The sequence below is a fragment of the Bombus pascuorum genome, chromosome 13, assembly GCF_905332965.1.
Source record: "Bombus pascuorum chromosome 13, iyBomPasc1.1, whole genome shotgun sequence".
NCBI classification, from domain to species: domain Eukaryota; kingdom Metazoa; phylum Arthropoda; class Insecta; order Hymenoptera; family Apidae; genus Bombus; species Bombus pascuorum.
In genome coordinates this window covers 11,683,919-11,701,983 of record NC_083500.1, presented here as the reverse complement: position 1 = coordinate 11,701,983, position 18,065 = coordinate 11,683,919, and the positions used below count along the sequence as shown (strand labels likewise).

At 38.7% G+C, this 18,065-nt stretch overlaps 1 protein-coding gene across 4 annotated transcripts in view; it reads left to right on the top strand.

Moving 5' to 3' along the window:
- The window catches only part of LOC132913167 (tyrosine-protein phosphatase Lar), a 287,417-nt gene that overhangs the window by 53,281 nt on the left and 216,071 nt on the right, over positions 1-18,065 (top strand). Inside the window, exon 1 of one of the 4 annotated variants that reach the window (XM_060971200.1) lies at positions 16,883-17,083. The exons of 2 other annotated variants lie outside the window; for them this stretch is intronic. The gene's annotated coding sequence lies outside the window, so the exon portion shown is untranslated. Of the gene's footprint in view, positions 1-16,882; positions 17,084-18,065 lie in introns of those variants that run through there. One more of the 4 variants, XM_060971208.1, reaches the window with a different exon arrangement.

Below are 18,065 nucleotides of genomic sequence, written 5' to 3'. Positions count from 1 at the left end.
ATAAGTATACGACTTGTGTACCGTTTTTTAATACATGTTGCGTGCTATCGTTGGTTTTCATTGAAAGAAAAAAGAGTACTACAATGAAAAATGAGATAATTTTCACCGCGGTGTCTTAAATTCGTCAAAGTCCTGTAGAAAGTGAAGCCGATGCGAGTGGAAAAAAGCGTAAATCTTCAAATCATGTAAATAAGGGATAAAGCGAATGCGGAGAAACAGCATTGTAAAAAGTGCTACTTTATATAGTTCAAATTTATGGATAATGAAATGCGAGAAAAGGGTGTAGAGTGGAAGAAGAGGCCGGCAGTGGAGAGCAGGCCAACAGTCATAATCGCAGCTTAGAATGCATGGAATAATTGCGCGCGTGCATTGCGCTGTAGGCGGCTTAAACGCTGCGGCAATCATAAAATATAATTTCTTCGGGTCGGCTTGTTACAGCCACGCTGTCCTTCCCGTCCCACCGTTCCGGCAATTTCGATCTTTTTTTTCTTTTTTTGTTTTTCAAGGCTGTAGTTTGCACTAAAACAAAACGGACGAAGAGTGCTGTGGCGAAGTAGTACGAGAAAAAGACCGAACGCGAAGGTGTGTACGGGAAGCAAAGCACGCGTTATGACGCGTATGTTTGTTTTACAGCAGTACGAAATACCTGCAACGTTCTATAATAAAACAACGGATAAGCAATGACGGCGGAGTTCTTCTTCGCGTAGTTTTTCACTCTTCGCATCCGAACGAACTTTATCGAGCTCGTGGCCGTGAATCGCAAATGTATCATCGTCTTCTTTCGCCAGGTTTTTCCCGACCGAACGAAGAAGGGAAATGGAAGGAACATGCGTTGATGGTCGTCAAGGTAACGGGAACGAGGAGCACGATCTAATGTACAAGGAGTGGAGGAAACTCGCGGCGAAATAATAACGAATGCGAGATATATGTTACGATAGTCGTGACAATTTGCCAATTTTTCCGAGTAGGTTTGTTGACCCAGTAAAACTACCATCTTACCGGAACAAGCTAGGAAAAGGAATGCTGGCTCTACTTGGCAAATTTTATCAATTTCGCGTATTTCCTGGCGCTAGTCCAGCCACAACCTCGAGAAACGAGACAGTACCGCTTATTTTTCTCAACCATCGGAACCAGATATATCGATTTAAGATTTTCCTTCTGCTTTCGCGACAATTCAATTCGTTCGAATTGCGTCAGCTACGTCAAATTACAATTTCCTTCGTAGATAGCTATCTCTCTCTCTCTCTCTCTCGATTGATAAGACGAGCGCTCTTTTAATCTCGCTATCGTCAAATATCATACGCGAAGATAAAATAACATAATATTTCGGAACATAAGGAAGCTCTTTGCTTACACCTACGTAACAGTTCTGGAATATAAAAACTTAATGCGCTCGTCTTATCGCTTTTTGCGACACTATCGCACTGACAGAATTTTATTAGACCGATTTTTCCAGATTCCCTTCGTTCCTTTTCCTTTCAGACGAGACTGCAGAATCTTCGGCGCAGACAGGCTTCGGCAGCCAATATCTCCGAGTGCGACTTAACGTTGATCCTTCTTTTATATCCGTTGAATTTAAATAATGGAGCCTGTGCTAATTCGAGGCCAGCGGTGGTCAACTAAGCGGTAGTTTGCAGAAAATTTATTTCCAGATGAAAATTTAATTCGAGATGAATACAACGTTAATCGTCTTTCAGCAATCGCGAATATTTCGCATAAATGTTGAAAATGTCAGCTATAGCGTAACGTTAGAGAGAGGTGAATTTGAATTTTTCAGATACGACCAGCGATACTCCAATTTCCTGCTCGATTTATAATTTCGCATTTACGTAGCACATCATACCCTAAACCTAGAATAACAGGAAGCTTTGAAAATGGTCGACGAGGCTTGAAACGGATACCGAACAGATGGCGGCTTGATCCAACTGCTGTAACTCGTTATACTCTGCGGTTATACCTCCGTGATTACCTGCACGAGCAAACTCGGACTTCTGCCTGAGTTTCTCATTATCGCGAGTGCGCAATGTAACCCTGAACTTTAATCATGGGCCTATCGTTAAAGGCTTTTTACCGACTTTGGCTTCCCCGAGTCACGTTTTCAACAAACGATATTTTTTTTTTTTTCTTCTTCTTTTTCAAGAATCAGACAAGGCAATGGAATTTTCCCGGTCTAGATGGAACGCTATAAAAGCTTTAGAATTTTACTTGGAGTAAGTAAGAGTATCGTAATCTATCAATTGTGTGTGAATTTGGTAGTGCAGTTGCAAGGTCTGCCTATCTATCAAGCGAGACGGAACGATTTATCGAGGACGCGAGGAAAAGAGAATGGAGATCTATTCGCAGATACTTCGAGAGAGGGAAAGAGAGATGGCGGATGGAAGTGATGGGTAAGCTAACACAGTAACGAAGTCCAAAATGTTTTTCCCCTGCTGGACCGTCGAGTGCTCAATATCTATGCTAATCCGGTCTACCGCTTCTTCGGTGTACGGCACTACACACTCTTCCGCGTCAGTCGTATTCCTTATCTTTCCTTTTCCTTCTGCTTCTCCTTCAACGTTTCGCCCTTTTACCGAGCTTTTGCACCGTGGCTTTTGTCTCTGCATAGTTAAGTAAACAGCGGCTTGCAAGGCGATTTTCTGAACAAGAAATCGATAGGCGAGTCGCCCTAAAGTTCGATAGGCGAGTCGCCCTGAAGTTCGATAGGCGAGACGTCCTACAGTTCGACAGTCTTCGACGGAGTATCTCAAATCTTTATTCGTATAATCCGTTGAAACGTTTCTTCTTCGCAGAGGAGAAAAATTGAAAAATAATCAACGACGAAACTAGCGTAAAAGCGATGCATCGATTTCCACGAATACATTTTTGTTATTGTAATTTCTGGCGTGTTACCGAAAACCAGCAATACGCTATATATTACTGTTTACTATATCGACCAGGTCTTTTCTTCGTAAACGTTTACTTTTCACCAACTTCGCTAAAGGAATCTTATTACTTGCCTTCTACAAACGTTTATGTATCACGGAATTACAAGTAGGGTATCTTCTTGAAACTCGGCTCGGTGAAATCTTTCGCTTTAAGAGAAGCTGTTTCCATCAAACCGCGAGACATACCTCGCCTCTACGCACGAACACCATATATATAACAACTTTATCCGATATTTCAGATTAGATCTCTTCGTTTTAATTACCACCTCTCGATACTTCAGAGCCAACAATTACGTGTTAATTGTACGAATAAGACGAGGAAGACGCATGGCATAGTATCGACTGTTTGTATCCGCATAGGTTTCACCGTTCTCTATTCCATGTGTCCTACAGCCACCTATTGACTGTCTTGGCGAATTGCATTAGTTCTAATCTAATCTTCTCTATTCACCGCTTCCGTTATTACTGTCAGCGATACAATGGAGGGCTAATTAAAGTTCTAGCTCGTGATGCTACTGTATCGAAAGCCAACGTCAATGGTATAATTATGCAACAATTGCTCATCGTCTTTCGAAATTGATGCAAATCGCATACTTTGTATCTCGAAACGCAGACCGCAACGTTCAAAATATTAGGTTGTCCGAAAAGTTTCTTTCGTTTCATACTCCTTTCGATAATTTTATTGAATTAGGCTTCGTTTCTGTTTCTATTATCATGTTTCTGCATAATTCGATAAACTAATGTAAAACGAAAAACATTGTGCGTCTATTGTTTCCTTATCAAACGAAAGAAACTTTTGGGACAACCTAATAACACATCTTCCCCCCTTCGATAATTTCGAGAGAAAAATAGACTGTTCTGCTTCGTAGGTATCAAGATAATTACGGATTTCGTACGAAACATGACGATAAATGTTGTATTTTGCGACTCGATGTATCTATATGTAATAAATATTTGTCGAAATTATTTGCTACGATTGCCATGACATAGTAAATTATAATAATTATACGATGGCATTCACAGTTTACCAACGTGAATTCTATCGAACAAATTTGAGATGAATAGATAGGAAACTCGCGAAATCATTTCTAGCGCGCGTGGAACTGAATAACAACGATTACAATACGGTAAGATGAATATTAAAATTGATCAAAATAACAATCGCGATTAGTAAAACGTAAAATCGATTTTCATCGGCAACTGCTTTCCTAATATGTAATTTGATTCGTAGAATTGTTGTACGTCAATGTGTTGTACAATGCTGTACTTTGGGACGAAAAAGGTAGAATCACGTGCGTTTCGGATTTCGCACGAGCGAATTTCCAGTTTTAATCGTAGAACGCAATTACATTCTCGATCCGTAGCAACCTCTCGCCACTTTCCATCCTCGCCCTTCCGCGCCAGAGAATGTCGGCGATCATTAGCGCGGATGCCCCGCAAATCATTAACGCGATTACGTTGTAACATAACAACGCCTGAAATCTATTGTACGCTTTCGAATGAAAAATGAAAGCACAATGAGAAACGAGCGTAAACACTAACGTAATTTCTAAACCAATCGGTTACCAACGAATGCCGCAACGAGGAAAAATATCAAAAATAAAAAAAAGATCGTAGGGAAGGCTTCTGCTTTCAGGAAGCAAATGGATTTCTCCGGGAAAGGAGGTTAATCGATAACAACGTTTCTGCCGTTTTTTTGATTTACGCTGCGTCGTCCCAGAAGTAGAAGCAGCGCTGCTACGCTGTTCACGGGACGTTTCAAAGCTTTCCAAAATGATTCCAAAATGTTCAAGTACAGATAGGCGCTACATCGAAAGCGAAATGGAGAATTTATGGAGATAAAGGTGTGGTACGAATAACTAAGAGGACCGACTAAGAAGAAGATAATTAAATGTAGGTAATATCGAAATTAATGGACGAATGTTTGATTTTCAATTTTCGCGCAAGTTGTTAACCATCGATTATCGATTATCAGTGATATAATTAGCCGGCGGGCCATGGAGTAGCGAAATTGTTGGTAAACATAATATCCGGTGTTAAATCGCGTTAGAAGCATATAAAATTATGTTAATTATCGGTAAATCGAAGAGAAATTGTATCAAGAAAGGAGGAACGTTGTTTCACGGGAGTTTCTCGCGAAATTTAACGATCCACTTTACGTATAAGCGAGATCTCGTTCCGAAGTAATTCCGGTCGCTGGCAGTCCGATTAACGTTTTAATCCGATTACCAAAGTTTACTCAAACTCGCGTAGGATCGCCGCGAAGAAAACCTAGAGATTCGGTAATACGACAGAAATTTTCCGTTGGGACGTCTGGATTTCCGCCTTTCCGGCGAGTCTTAGTGTCTCGGCTAATTAATCCGCTAAATTAGTAGGTCGGAGAGCGAGTGTTCAGCAGAGCGTAGAGACCACGAGTACCAAAAAGACCGTCTCTGCTTCTCTGTAGCTGATACGCGGCTGGCAAGGCTGCTGTAGTCGGGTTGCTCGCACCGAATACGCCTTCTACGAGAACGCGAGATCATTCGTGCTTGCGACTGCCGTGAAAATGCATAACTAAGTAAACGTGCTCGTGTTTCCGCTGTTGTGTGCGCACAGATGTATTCATGCTTACGCTTGCGATTGCGTTCGCTTTCGCGTTCACATTAGAGTTCGCACTCGCGTTCACGTTCGCGTTAACGCTGGCGTTAACGTTCACGTGCCAGCATCAAACGTAATAATGCCTTGTAATGAAACAACGTGGTTTCTGTCGCTTCTGGACACGTTTCCGGCCAACGCGCCACAGTAGGTGTCGGTAAAACGTGGCTGAAACAACCGGATAGAGAAGAGACGGTGTCTAAGCAGCGTTGTACCGAGCCTAGGCTTGTCTAACCCCGATTTCCTACCACTGTATGTGTTGTGACGTCACCTGCGTTCAACACCCTCGCGTGGTCATCGATCTGCCATCACCCCTTACACCCTCGGACGATGAAGGTGTAACACGACCTACCGAGCATCTATTCCGTACGCCGGAATGGATACGCTACCACTTTCTCTCTCTCTCTCTCTCTCTCTCTCTCTCTTTCGATCCGTTAAAAAATCTCTCTACCTGTTTCTCCGATTTCATATCCGCGCTATCCGAATCCGGATATATACCGCGTTATCCTTTCAAACGATACGCCACAGACATTCCCAAGTTATATAAGCTGTACAAGTGAAATACCATCGCGTCGTTAAGCAGAAGTAGCTGTTCCGACCGATGGTATAGATGGAAGTTGGCTCGATACGACTGACGCGAAAAAAACTTTCAACCTCGCGATCTAGACAATATCTCGATTTTCTTCGATGCTTTTCGAACAGGACTACTCCGACTTTCACGCTCAACTTTCTTCTTTCGTTTCTGTCTCAAAACTTGGCCCAACTCTGTTGGAACAATGCTACTCGAGCATCTTGCAAGAAGTTCTCTTCTTCGTTCACACGTGGCTGCGAATAGCGTGTATGAAAATTCAAATAAACACGTAGTCGTACTATTTACATCGAATCGTTCTACGGATTGCTGTAGTTGTTTCGCTTGATTCTCCGTTATTAATTTCCGAACGTCGCCGTTACATTTGCAATCAATTACAGCGACGAATCTTCCACGCGAGTCTCGTTCCTTTTAAGAAATAGCGGCAACTTTGGTACTACGATTATTTCATCGACGTGTAGAATCGTTGGAAATCCGCAAACAGTTAGCAACTGGTAGTCGAACGATATAACTGTATCGAATCTCACCTCGAATACCAAAGCTTCTCAGAAATTAAATAATTTTCTTTTTTGGAATCAGCGAAATTGCCAGAAAAATTCTTTTACTTTTAGGTTCCGTCATTCGTATCGGACCTTATCGTCTTAGACAGAATCGTCTATAGAATCGATAGAAAGACGGTAATCGCTGATTATCACTTCTAATCAATCCTACGACACCTGATAGCCGCACGACCTCGGGTCACTATCCATCGTTGGATATCTTGATCGCTCATTCACGTAAGCACATTCTCTACCCTTCGCATCGTACGGGTTAAGTTCACGTCATGAATTATATCACGGCAAAGTAACGTCCAACTAATTTCCTTCCGACGAACATCTTAAAAACGCTTCACCGCTGATAAATAACTTAAAAAAGACTTTGAAGAGCGAGCGAGAAAAAAGAGACACTAAAAGGAAGGAAGCGTTTTTAAAGGGGAAATAATAATTACTACGACATAATTTAATAATAGAAGGTAGATTCGTAGTTTATTGATAAAGCTACGAATAATCTCCTTCAACTTCGATAAGAGAATTTGGCATCAAAGTTGCAAAGGTTGAAACCACGATTCCCTCCCAAATAAACATCTTCTAAGCTAAGTACCTGCTAGGAAATTTAGTATCGTTCTTCGAGTTCTTGGCGGTCTATCTGCCGCTCGCGTATGCGACTGCAGAACATAGCCGAGCTTACGTGAACATTTCGCAATACCAGCAGCAACTCTCCAATATCGCAGAAATTGAAATACGTGGTACGAGGAGTTTTTCTTTTTGCTGATTATGCTAATTAGATATCGTAGTTGGCGTTGTTTCCTTCGCGAAGCGATCAATTTTCCCTTGAATATTCGTTCCACTTCTAAATAATTAAACAATTTCCGTGGATATTAGAGTAACCCAGAAATATCGCGCGATTGAATTTAAGAGATGAAAATAACCATATAAATGAATACTCTTGGCGAAAGGGATGTAACGAAGTCATAATAAATTAAAGTATTAAGTGGTTGTTAATTGATTTCTCTGCCAATAGTTAGCCGTATCGCGTGTATCCTGGATGCACGTATACGCACGCGTTTTAATCCGGAAGGCCGATAAAGCGAAGACATTTCATGCTACAGGCATCAGTTGTAAAATTGCTATCGCTGTCTATCTATCGCTTTCTGCGACATAGCAATTATCATATTGGATAAAATTATGCCGCAAAAGAAGAATTATAAAAAGTACAGAACCATTCGACGATCAATCGCCGACTGGTAACTCTATCTTTACGTAGGAAGTGAACGACCGTGTTACTAATGGGTAACATAGGCTTTTCTTTATTTCGCATTTCGTGCAAAGAATCAATGTGACTTCTCGGCATCTAATATATCCTTTGGATCAAAAGCACGTGACTAAACACCTGGAGAGTAGAGGGAAAAATGGAACGGTCGCTTAACCAGATCGAAGATTAGTTTTCAACGAGTGAAACGGCCGTAGGAAATTAGTTCGGAGGCAATTACTCCATGCACGCGTAAATCCCTTCCGATATGATTAGTGGAACGGAATAGCGGCCATTTCAAGATGCAGTTGCCTCGGGCAGCATAGAGATACAAATCTTCCGACAAGCAATGCGACGCGGAATACACACAGCGCATATGACGCACACGTTACACGCGAGACACGCGCGACACAGTTTAGAACGCACTCGTACAGCACGCGTGTCTCGCTGCGTATATCGCGTGTGTCGGAATAACCGAACGAGCAACGTTGCTGGAAAAGAGGAAAGTGTCGCTGCGACGAGAAAGTGGTAGGGAAAACCGGAAAGAAAAAGTAGGAATGGGACAAACGGCTCCAGAGGAGTTTAAAGAACCATTCAAGATTAAGAATCGACGGCAACTCGTTCGTAATCGCATCTGGGCTTTTGCGATCGATTTACGTCGAATTTCCAGCATGGTTATCCCGTGGGAAATCAGTTAGTTTCGTTCGTTTGAACGAAATTCGTGGTGATCGGAGGACGGTAAGGTGGTCTCTCGAATAGCTCGAATAATCGGTCACCGAACCGTTGAGGTCGATAGTCGATAGTCCATAGTCTATAGTCGATAGTCTACTAAACTTACGGGGGAAAGTGCGCATTCCCAAACTTAACTCGAAAAAAATGTACGCAGCTCTCGTTTCCAAGCGCGTTCATTTTTTTTTTTTTTTTTTTTTATACGGTCGAAAGTCGTTAACTCGAACCTCCGTGGTTGGAAAATCTCTAAAAGACTGTAATTTCCTTCTGCCACTGCGTTGTTAACATTTCCACAAGGCGAGATATATATTTATATTGCTGGGAATTATTTGCCACGCGTTTATGTCCGCTCGAATTCACGAAGAGGCCTAACTTTCGCAAGTTAAAGTAAACCGTTGTTAAAATTCCTAAAATTTTAAACACCAGACGTATGTGTCCACTGCCATTCGTAAGTACGCGATTACTGGTCCGTTTCTACTAGCAGTACGTGAATATTCAATTAACGGTAAATTAATAGACATACATATATCGTATGAAATTTTAATTGTTTATTTAAAATCTCATCAATGGTATATAATATTAAAATGTTTAATTATGAATATTAAACGTTAGGATTGATCACGGTAATCCGGCTATTAATTTCAAGTTGCTTGGCAACCAAACGAATTAATAATAACGTGTTAAATAACTAAACAACTTCGTAATGTTTAATACTTGTTATTATTTCCCATTGCGTATTAACCTTTGAAAAATGTAACACATTTTTAATTGCTAATTATTTCTAACTCGAGACTACGTTACACTCTGCGAAAAATAAGAACGGCAGTGTACTTGGCGCCTACGCTATGCGATTCGTTAAATCTCTGTAGCCTGAAGATTTTGACGAGATGAAACCGCCACGAGCCGAAAACTTTCGCTCGGTGAATACACGCAGCAACATCGAGATACGCGCGATCGCGAAATTATAAAAGTACGTGTCGAAGAGCTTTGTCCGAAATAGTCGCGGGCTTATTATAAAATTACACCGTAAAATACGTGATTATGCATTCGTGCGGCTAAGCATGCCGAGCAATTACGATCACGAGCATTACGCGACTTTTTATCAGGGTTCGATCGGCGATCGAAAGAAAGGAAAACAAGCTACGATCTTTGCATAATTACACGTTTTCGAATTACGTTAAGGCAACGTACCGCCATTCAACTATTCTCGCGATTCTCGTGCCTGTGATAAGAAAAAGCAAAACTTCCTATCCAGTTAACACTCGATATAATCTGTGTCGTCTATCGTTTATCATATACGGAAAGGGATAAATGCGGAGAAACGCGGTCGCAATTTATCAATAGACCGCGGATCTCCATGCAAATTTATATCTCTGACAATATAATTAAAGAAAGTAGAACTCGGATAGAAAATCGTTGTATCCACCAGGTATTACAGAAAGCGCCATATTCCGTATATTTTGTACGTTCGAATTTCTTATGAACGCATAAAAATTCGCGGTTTTATCAACGACCACCTATTCTCTTTACAGGTATCAACAAACAACGTGCTTTTTTCCACAAAAATACAAATTTAGTTTTCGCAAACCGCCTGACACGTATTATATCCACATTCTCTCGCGCCAACTCGTAAAGACTGGGCTACCTTCGATTCTCCTCGTACACACACACACACACACACACGGGTGTAGCATGTTACGCGTGGGCCAATAAAATACCGAAATGAAATTTTACAAACGCGTACAATAATTGCACGCGAATCGATACACCGTGCTGCCGCGAATTATATTGTAATTATTTAAATTAGTTAATTATTTAAATCGTACGTAAAAGCCGGCATAAAAGAGTATAGGAATAAATTACGTATGGCGAATTGAAGCGATAGAACGAGTTATACCGTGTGTAGTAAAGTGTTACGTAGAATCGCTAATTGATCCAGCAAAGGGTTCGTATTCCGCACGCACCAAGCAGCTGCTTCGGTTTCTTCAAATCGTTTTGCCTCGCCTTTTCAAGAATTCAACGTCGTAAGATCAGAGATTTCAGAATATGTAACGAATAGCTTTAACAAGCGTTTCAAGCTTTTACACAAGACGAACGAAGCATCTCGCGCAATATGTTTCGAAACGAAATAACGTAAGTGATAATTAGCTACGACCATTTTCCCTCGCAAGGAGACAAATGTCTTTTTAAACATACCGCCAATGAATACACAGTTGTAAATTGTTACGACGAGGCTCTACGTTTTGCTTGCTATACTCGCGCGTATTTCTTCGTAACGCATACGTGAATGTATTCGTAATTTTTTTTTTTTTTTTTTTTATTTTATTTTGGTTATTTTACAATTTGTCCTTGCGGACATTTGGTAAAGTGTTATATCTTGTTGGTGAAGAATAAAAAAAAATATAAATAAAAAAATAATATAGCATGTGGGCGGCTACCCCCAGCGGGGTGCCAGCTTCGTTTTTTTTTTTTTTCTAAGTTATATCTTTTATGTGTATTCGTAATGCGATGAATTCTTGGACGAAACTACGCGTCTATAAAAATACGCTTGCGTATTGTAGGATAATTCGTTTTCGCGATCGAATCGCGTACAAGATTTTCGCAGAGCGGTGCATGAAAGTGCGATTTAATGGATAACGAACAATACGATTCTTTCGAAACATGATTTACGTAGGACACACTAGGAACAAGCATCTAAAAGCTTTCCTTGCATTGCCGGTGCTCGTGCAAAAGTTTGTAAAGTAATCAGAAACATGGAAAGAGACTGCTACACCACCCCCCACACACACACACATTCCTACAAGTTTTAAACTCCACCCCCACCCCCCAACTTCGCTACTCTTTCGTTATGCCGTCGTCTACGAACGACGAGAACGAAAACACATCTTCAGACTAAAGTTTTTCGGATTATATTTGACGTGCGCGCGAATTATTAATGCAAACTGTACAGCCGAAAGATGCTTTCGATTTATTCTACGCTCTGGCGTACGAATAATGTGAATTTTAACACGCACGCTGTCTCGAGAAAAGTGTTTCCATATTTTTCACACAAAGATTTTACAAGTAAATAGAAAAATTGGAAAAATTCGTTCGCATTGTAACGAAAGGCTGTTCATTCGGTTCGCCACTGTGTTTCTCGAGCGATATTTCGCGGTTCGTTCGCGAATAAAGTACAACGATTAATTTTCATTTCAAGTAATTATTCCAATTTTTTACGCGTTATATCGCTCCGAGTATAAAATGGTCAATGGTAATGTTACATCGGCCGACTCTCTACCTGAGCCGGACCTCACATCGCGGACGTATGGCAGCCGGATGTCCGCACATCTTTATTGCGTACCCCTCAAGACGCTCGCGGACTGACCATAAACCTCGGAAAACTCTAGCGAAAGTCCTTCCTATCAAACAAAGGCCTCTTCACGAAAGCGTTCTCTAAGGTTTCTGGTTAGCATCTGGAAAACACGGGAAAGCTAAGTTTGCACACGTGCGATGCTTCCTACTCCCAACTCTCCATCGAGGGCGGCTAAGACCCTTCCTAGTCCATCGATAGTCTTACTAACCAATAGAAACAATTTCTATGACCCTCACTTCTCCAGCCAAAAACTGTCATCAACAAATCAGACGATTCCGTGCGTTAGACACACCCTTCCTCAGCTCATCCCCGACACAGCATCGTCACTATCAAGTTAGTTCGTCTTCGTCGTCAAATTCAGTCAATACGTCTACAACGGTCGCTCAGTCCAACGAACTCACTGAGAAGCATCGTAAAGTCGCAATCTAACGTTATAATCGATCAGTCGCAGTCGAAAACTCTCTGTACACACCGAGGAGTCCTGTTTTGCGGCCAAGTTTCAGGACAAAATACAACACACACAAGAATACACAAAAATCACGCACCAATGCGACTTAAACCCAAAAAAACAAAAAAATAAACGCAAAAACCGAAAATCCACGACACATATTAGACCATGGCTACGTCGTACCGACGCGTATCGGTACTTTTGCCTAAACACACTATACTCAATTCATTGTTTATTGTGAATCTCAAAAATGTACAAAAAATCAAATATTGGCTAAATAAACTATTAAAAAAAAAAAAAAAAAAAAAAAACTCTCTGTACGGTCGCGTCCAAATCAGTCACATTGTACAAGATCTAACTCGAACGTTCTAGTGGTAACTTCCGATACTATTTAAACCAACACCTTATATAGACTGTAAGTGTTACTCTGATACAAATATACATATTTATTCTACAACCGTAGAATAAGTTGCATTCATTGAATCAGCCCGGTTATCCTAAAGGAAACACGGGGAGCGACCATTTCGCGGCGTCGATTAGCCGAATCGTAGCGAGAATTTACGCCTCTCGCTGACGCGTTTCCTCGCGACCGCGTCTCTCCGCGAACGGTCGTAACAGGTAATTTTATGTTGGACGAGTGGTGCAGCTACGCACCGTGAAAATGACAGTGCTGTTTAAATAATCCGGTGTAGAAAAAAATGAAGTTTGTAGCAAGTTGTGGAGTTAGTGTCTGAAAATTGTTGACGCTAATTAAGTGAGCTATGCGAGGCTGAAATCGAAGCAGCAAGTCAGCAAACTTCGTTCGAGAGTTCGTTATACAAGTTATGTGCTTTCGTACAGCAGCGGATAACCAAACTCACGTAACGACTCTTAACGCGATGGTCTCCATACACTGAATGCAAAGTTCTTGCCTTGAGAAATACATATTCCGAGATGCTCACAATTTGTTGCACGAAGCATCAGACACGCGTGACAAACTTAGCCTCGCCGCGGCTTTCGTTCCAATTTCCTGTCCTGCTTTCAGCTTTCTCCAAGCTAGCAAATTATGCTTGGCTACTAGTTAGAAATATAGTCGACGCCCTCGACTTTGCGTGTCGCAAGAAAATCAAATCTTTATTTTATTTTATATTTTATAACGCAAGACACGTACGAGCCTTTGAAAAGTGAAATCGACCAACTTTGGTCTTTTCTTTCTTCGAGTTCTCAATTTACGCAATTAATATTTAAATAATAATTAATAATTAATATCTAACATTTCGAGGAACGAAAGGATTTTATTTTGAATTTAAAGGTCATGAATTTATTTATTACGAAGAAACGGATCAATTAACTGCGAATGACACGATTTTCAAAAATAATCCCGGCTATTGTTAATTTTTTCTGTATTGTTGTTTACCGAGGTGATTAGCATGGCTTCTCAGCGACTCGTATGATGCGGATAAAATAAAATAGATAGGAAAGAAAAGCATGAAAAGCGTAGCAATTTCTAGCGGAGTACGTATCAGCAAGTATCGGGAATAATTTCTCTATATATTTCATGTATGGGGTGTCATTTATTAAAATAAATAAATAAATAAAAAAAGATCTTGGTACTTGGTAATAAATCTACTACGTATAGAATACGTAAAAATTCATGTAATTAAGAAATAAATCATTCCTGTGAATTTCGCAATAAGTATCGACAAAAATTCAGAGAAAAAAGAAAAAAGCGCGACCACAGAAATTCAAAAATTAATTTTACAAATTACGTGGACTTTCCATTTAAAGTAATGACACAGATGCTATAGCCACCTAGCGGTGGTAGGATAGTACTAATCGTCGGATATTAAAGATATGAAGATGACAATTCTCCGAAATTAACACGGCACTTTTTGACTATTAAAGTTTGAAATAAAATATTGAAGAGTAACTTTACGTTTGGTTTCTTGCCGATAGTTTGTTTAACTTAGCCAATTATGTGGCACGGTAAAAAGCGTTGGATTTCGACATGGTGGCGACATCGCACGGTGAATCGTGGAATCGAATCTTGCTGATGAAGCGCGAGATGCCGCCATCGTGTGAAAATCGAACGCTTTTTGACAGGGTAGGTAATTGGCAAAATTAAATATTTCAAAACAGCGTCGATATAACAACGATAATTCGACGATATTTCGACATAATGATCAAACTTTTCCGACTTTTAAATGAAATTCCCAAATCAACCCCTTGTCATACCATTTAAGTCGGAAGGAAACGGAACCGAAGCGGCGGAAACAGAGTGTCGGAACTTGAAACATGAAACCGCGCGCCTGTGTTTAGAAAAAAGACACCATTCGAGACATCCGTACTCGGCTCGAGATTAAGACCACGAGTGAGACTCGAGATATTCAGGTTTGGCTCAAAATTTTCATCGCGACTCGGATTCGTAAAAGTATGGCAACGGGTTAAAAACTAAACAGTTAGAAATAATTTACAATTGGTCTTGTTTCGATATTTTACCTAATCTTTTTACGAATTGTTTGAATTGTTCGATTTTGATATGGTGGCGGCATCTAGCGGCGAGTCAATGCTTGAACGTGAATAAAAGAATCAAGTTTTACTGATTCACCGCGAGATGTCGCCACCATATCGAAATCGAGCAATACAAACAATTCGTAATTAACAAAATTAGGTAAAATATCGAAGGAAGACAATTGTAAACTATTTCTAACTGTTTAGTTCCTAATTTGAGAATTTCATTTAAAAGTCGAAAATGTTTTATCATCCTATTATGACTCTAGATCATTAAATAGCACTCCACTGCTAAGGGGTCTTGTATGTACAACAGAAAAATATGTACCACCTGTTCTTTCTTAAACAGTGATAATTAAGTGAAATTTTGCTAAGAAGAATGGAAATGTAAATATGTCCAAAGAAATCTAGCTACATTGTTGGTATGAGCACGAATGTGACGAAAAAATGGGAATGCAATGATACATTTACATTATGAATTATAATGTGCATAATATTTGCACAGAAAACATAGTTACATTCTTGGTCTTCGAAGCACCACTGGATTCGTTCCAGAGAAGAGGAAAAAGTGGAGGCTGAGAAGAATAGTTAACGAAACATGCGAAATATCGTAATTTGTTTTTAAAAACATGCTGTTGATTGTTTTAAACGTTTAAAATAACGAGTAATAAAATTCTATTCAAATTTGTAATTTTAATATTAATAAGCATTGAAATTCTCATACAATCTAATTATTATAAAAATTGGGAACCCGAAATGAAAATTGTAAATATAGTAATTGAAACTTCGATTTGCGAACCACGTTAAACGTATTCATCGTATTTTAATAGAAAAGAAATTGTTCAATATACAAAAATATTTATATTCTTGAGATCTATCATCTATAATCAAAAGTTATAAATGCTAAAAAATGTTACAAAAGAAGATGTATAAAAAAATAATAACCTAAGATGCTAATAATAATAATAACCTATGATGCTTCGAAGAATATTGAAAATATGTAACGTGCAAACATTGATTTTATCGACCGCACTGCGATTGATCACATAAAAATAAAATACTCTTTTCTATATCTTCCTCCTTTTCTACAGATGGTTTTTTTTTATAAAGATACCCTATTTACAAAACTACGAATTAATTATTATTTATTTCCTATACATAAAGAAATATTATGTTTAGAGTATAAAAAAATACATAGTTAATATATTTGAAATATTATTATGCATTATGGAATATATTTTATTATTGTCAATTATTTCTGTGTATACTACGTAATTAAATTGATGTATAAAAATGATCTTAAACTGAATATCTAGTATCAGGGTTTCAAATATGTTAATACATCATGGCGTGCATTTTTGTCCGTTAGATAAAACTGCGCAACAAATAAAAATCGCAATGCGCAGATATATTCAAACTTGTATATGATTTTTCTTACCCCTTCGCTCCTGTAGCGTTGTTTCTCGAATGTTCTCTGGAATTTTACGGCGTCTTCTTAAATTTCGTGACATCCTTCCAATGCCTCGAACTTTCCCTCGCAATTTAATCTGCACAAGAAACAAGCAGTACATTAAAATAAATGTATAAAAAGAACAAATTGCGATTAATTATAAAAATGAAACAATGATTCAAATCGTATTGCGTTTTGAATGCTCGTTATAAAAGCTACCGGCAAATGTAACAACCAGAAGGATAATCAAGAAGAAAAAGATAATCAAATAATAGATTATAATAAATTACGAATTAAAACGTACGTGAATTAAGCGTAGTGAACAGCAGCAAAAAATAATTATGAAACTGCTACGTATTAGAGAAATAAATACGTATCGCGGAATAACAACAACACAACTAAACGCTTCGAGTTTGACATTACAATGACTCCCCGCGCCGCGATCAGCCAAACGAATTTCGGTTAACGAGGAGTGGGGGGCCCCTCTCGCAAATCGAGCGTGTCACGTGTCCAAATAAGAATCGACAATCGTATCCGGAAACGATATATTTTCAGTAGTGAGCATGTTATGCTTCAAGTAATACGTTAGATCGAAATACGGAAACATGCGTGGAAAGTTACAAGCGTGAACTAATATAATTTTGAATTTATGGAACTGAAACATGAACACCTACGCTAGGTAATTTACTATGCGTTTATATTATTAGAAATACAATTTCTTTTACTACATTTCACAAATTATCTGTCAACTATACATGAAATACTTTTGTGGATATGGAGAAATCTATATTTTCATATAGATGCTTAAAATTCTGGCAAAAAAAAGAAGTAAATTTAGTTAATGAGCTTATATGTATTAGTAAGTAAATATTATTGTAAGAATCAACTTGATATTCATTAAGATTTCCTTTTTGAATTGTACACGTAACGATACATACATATATTACTCTTACAAAGAAAGTAAAAAATTGTCTTATTTCAAATTCATTAACATCAACAAATTGATTAGGAGTATACAAGAATATTGTTTATTATTTATTTTAATATAATTATCAGTATGTATATATATGTATATATATACTGATATTTTCCTTGTCCTTTTTCCTCATTATTCCATGTATGGCTATTGTAAAATCTATGAATTTTAGTCATGAATTAAGACAAACGTATTGAAAGTTTTTTCATAGAATAAGAATAAATGCATATAATAAATAAGAAAAACAAATAAGTATGTGCATATGATATATGTGCATTTGACAGAGAAGGCAATGGAAATTCTTTCTCGATACGTACATATGTAGGTCTATATACCAAATGATTTTTAATAAAACTGTTAAAATAAAAGTAGACAGACATTTATGATTAATGGGCAAAACTATATGTTGTTATACGTAGAAAAGTGCAAATGTATCATCGAATAATGTTTAGAACAATGTTTCTCTGATAGTTTTGTCATTGCATTACAAGACGTTAACAATATATGTTAGGAAGGCAAATTTATGTGATTAGATAGTTCTAAATTAATAGTCCTTCACATACACTTGTGTCTATACTTGTGTCTGTGATTCTAATTCATATCCTGGGTAGCTTCTAGCATTCTAAATAATTTTTCTATCGTCTCGTTCAGATCTTAATACGTTGGCAGGTACATGGTAATTTAC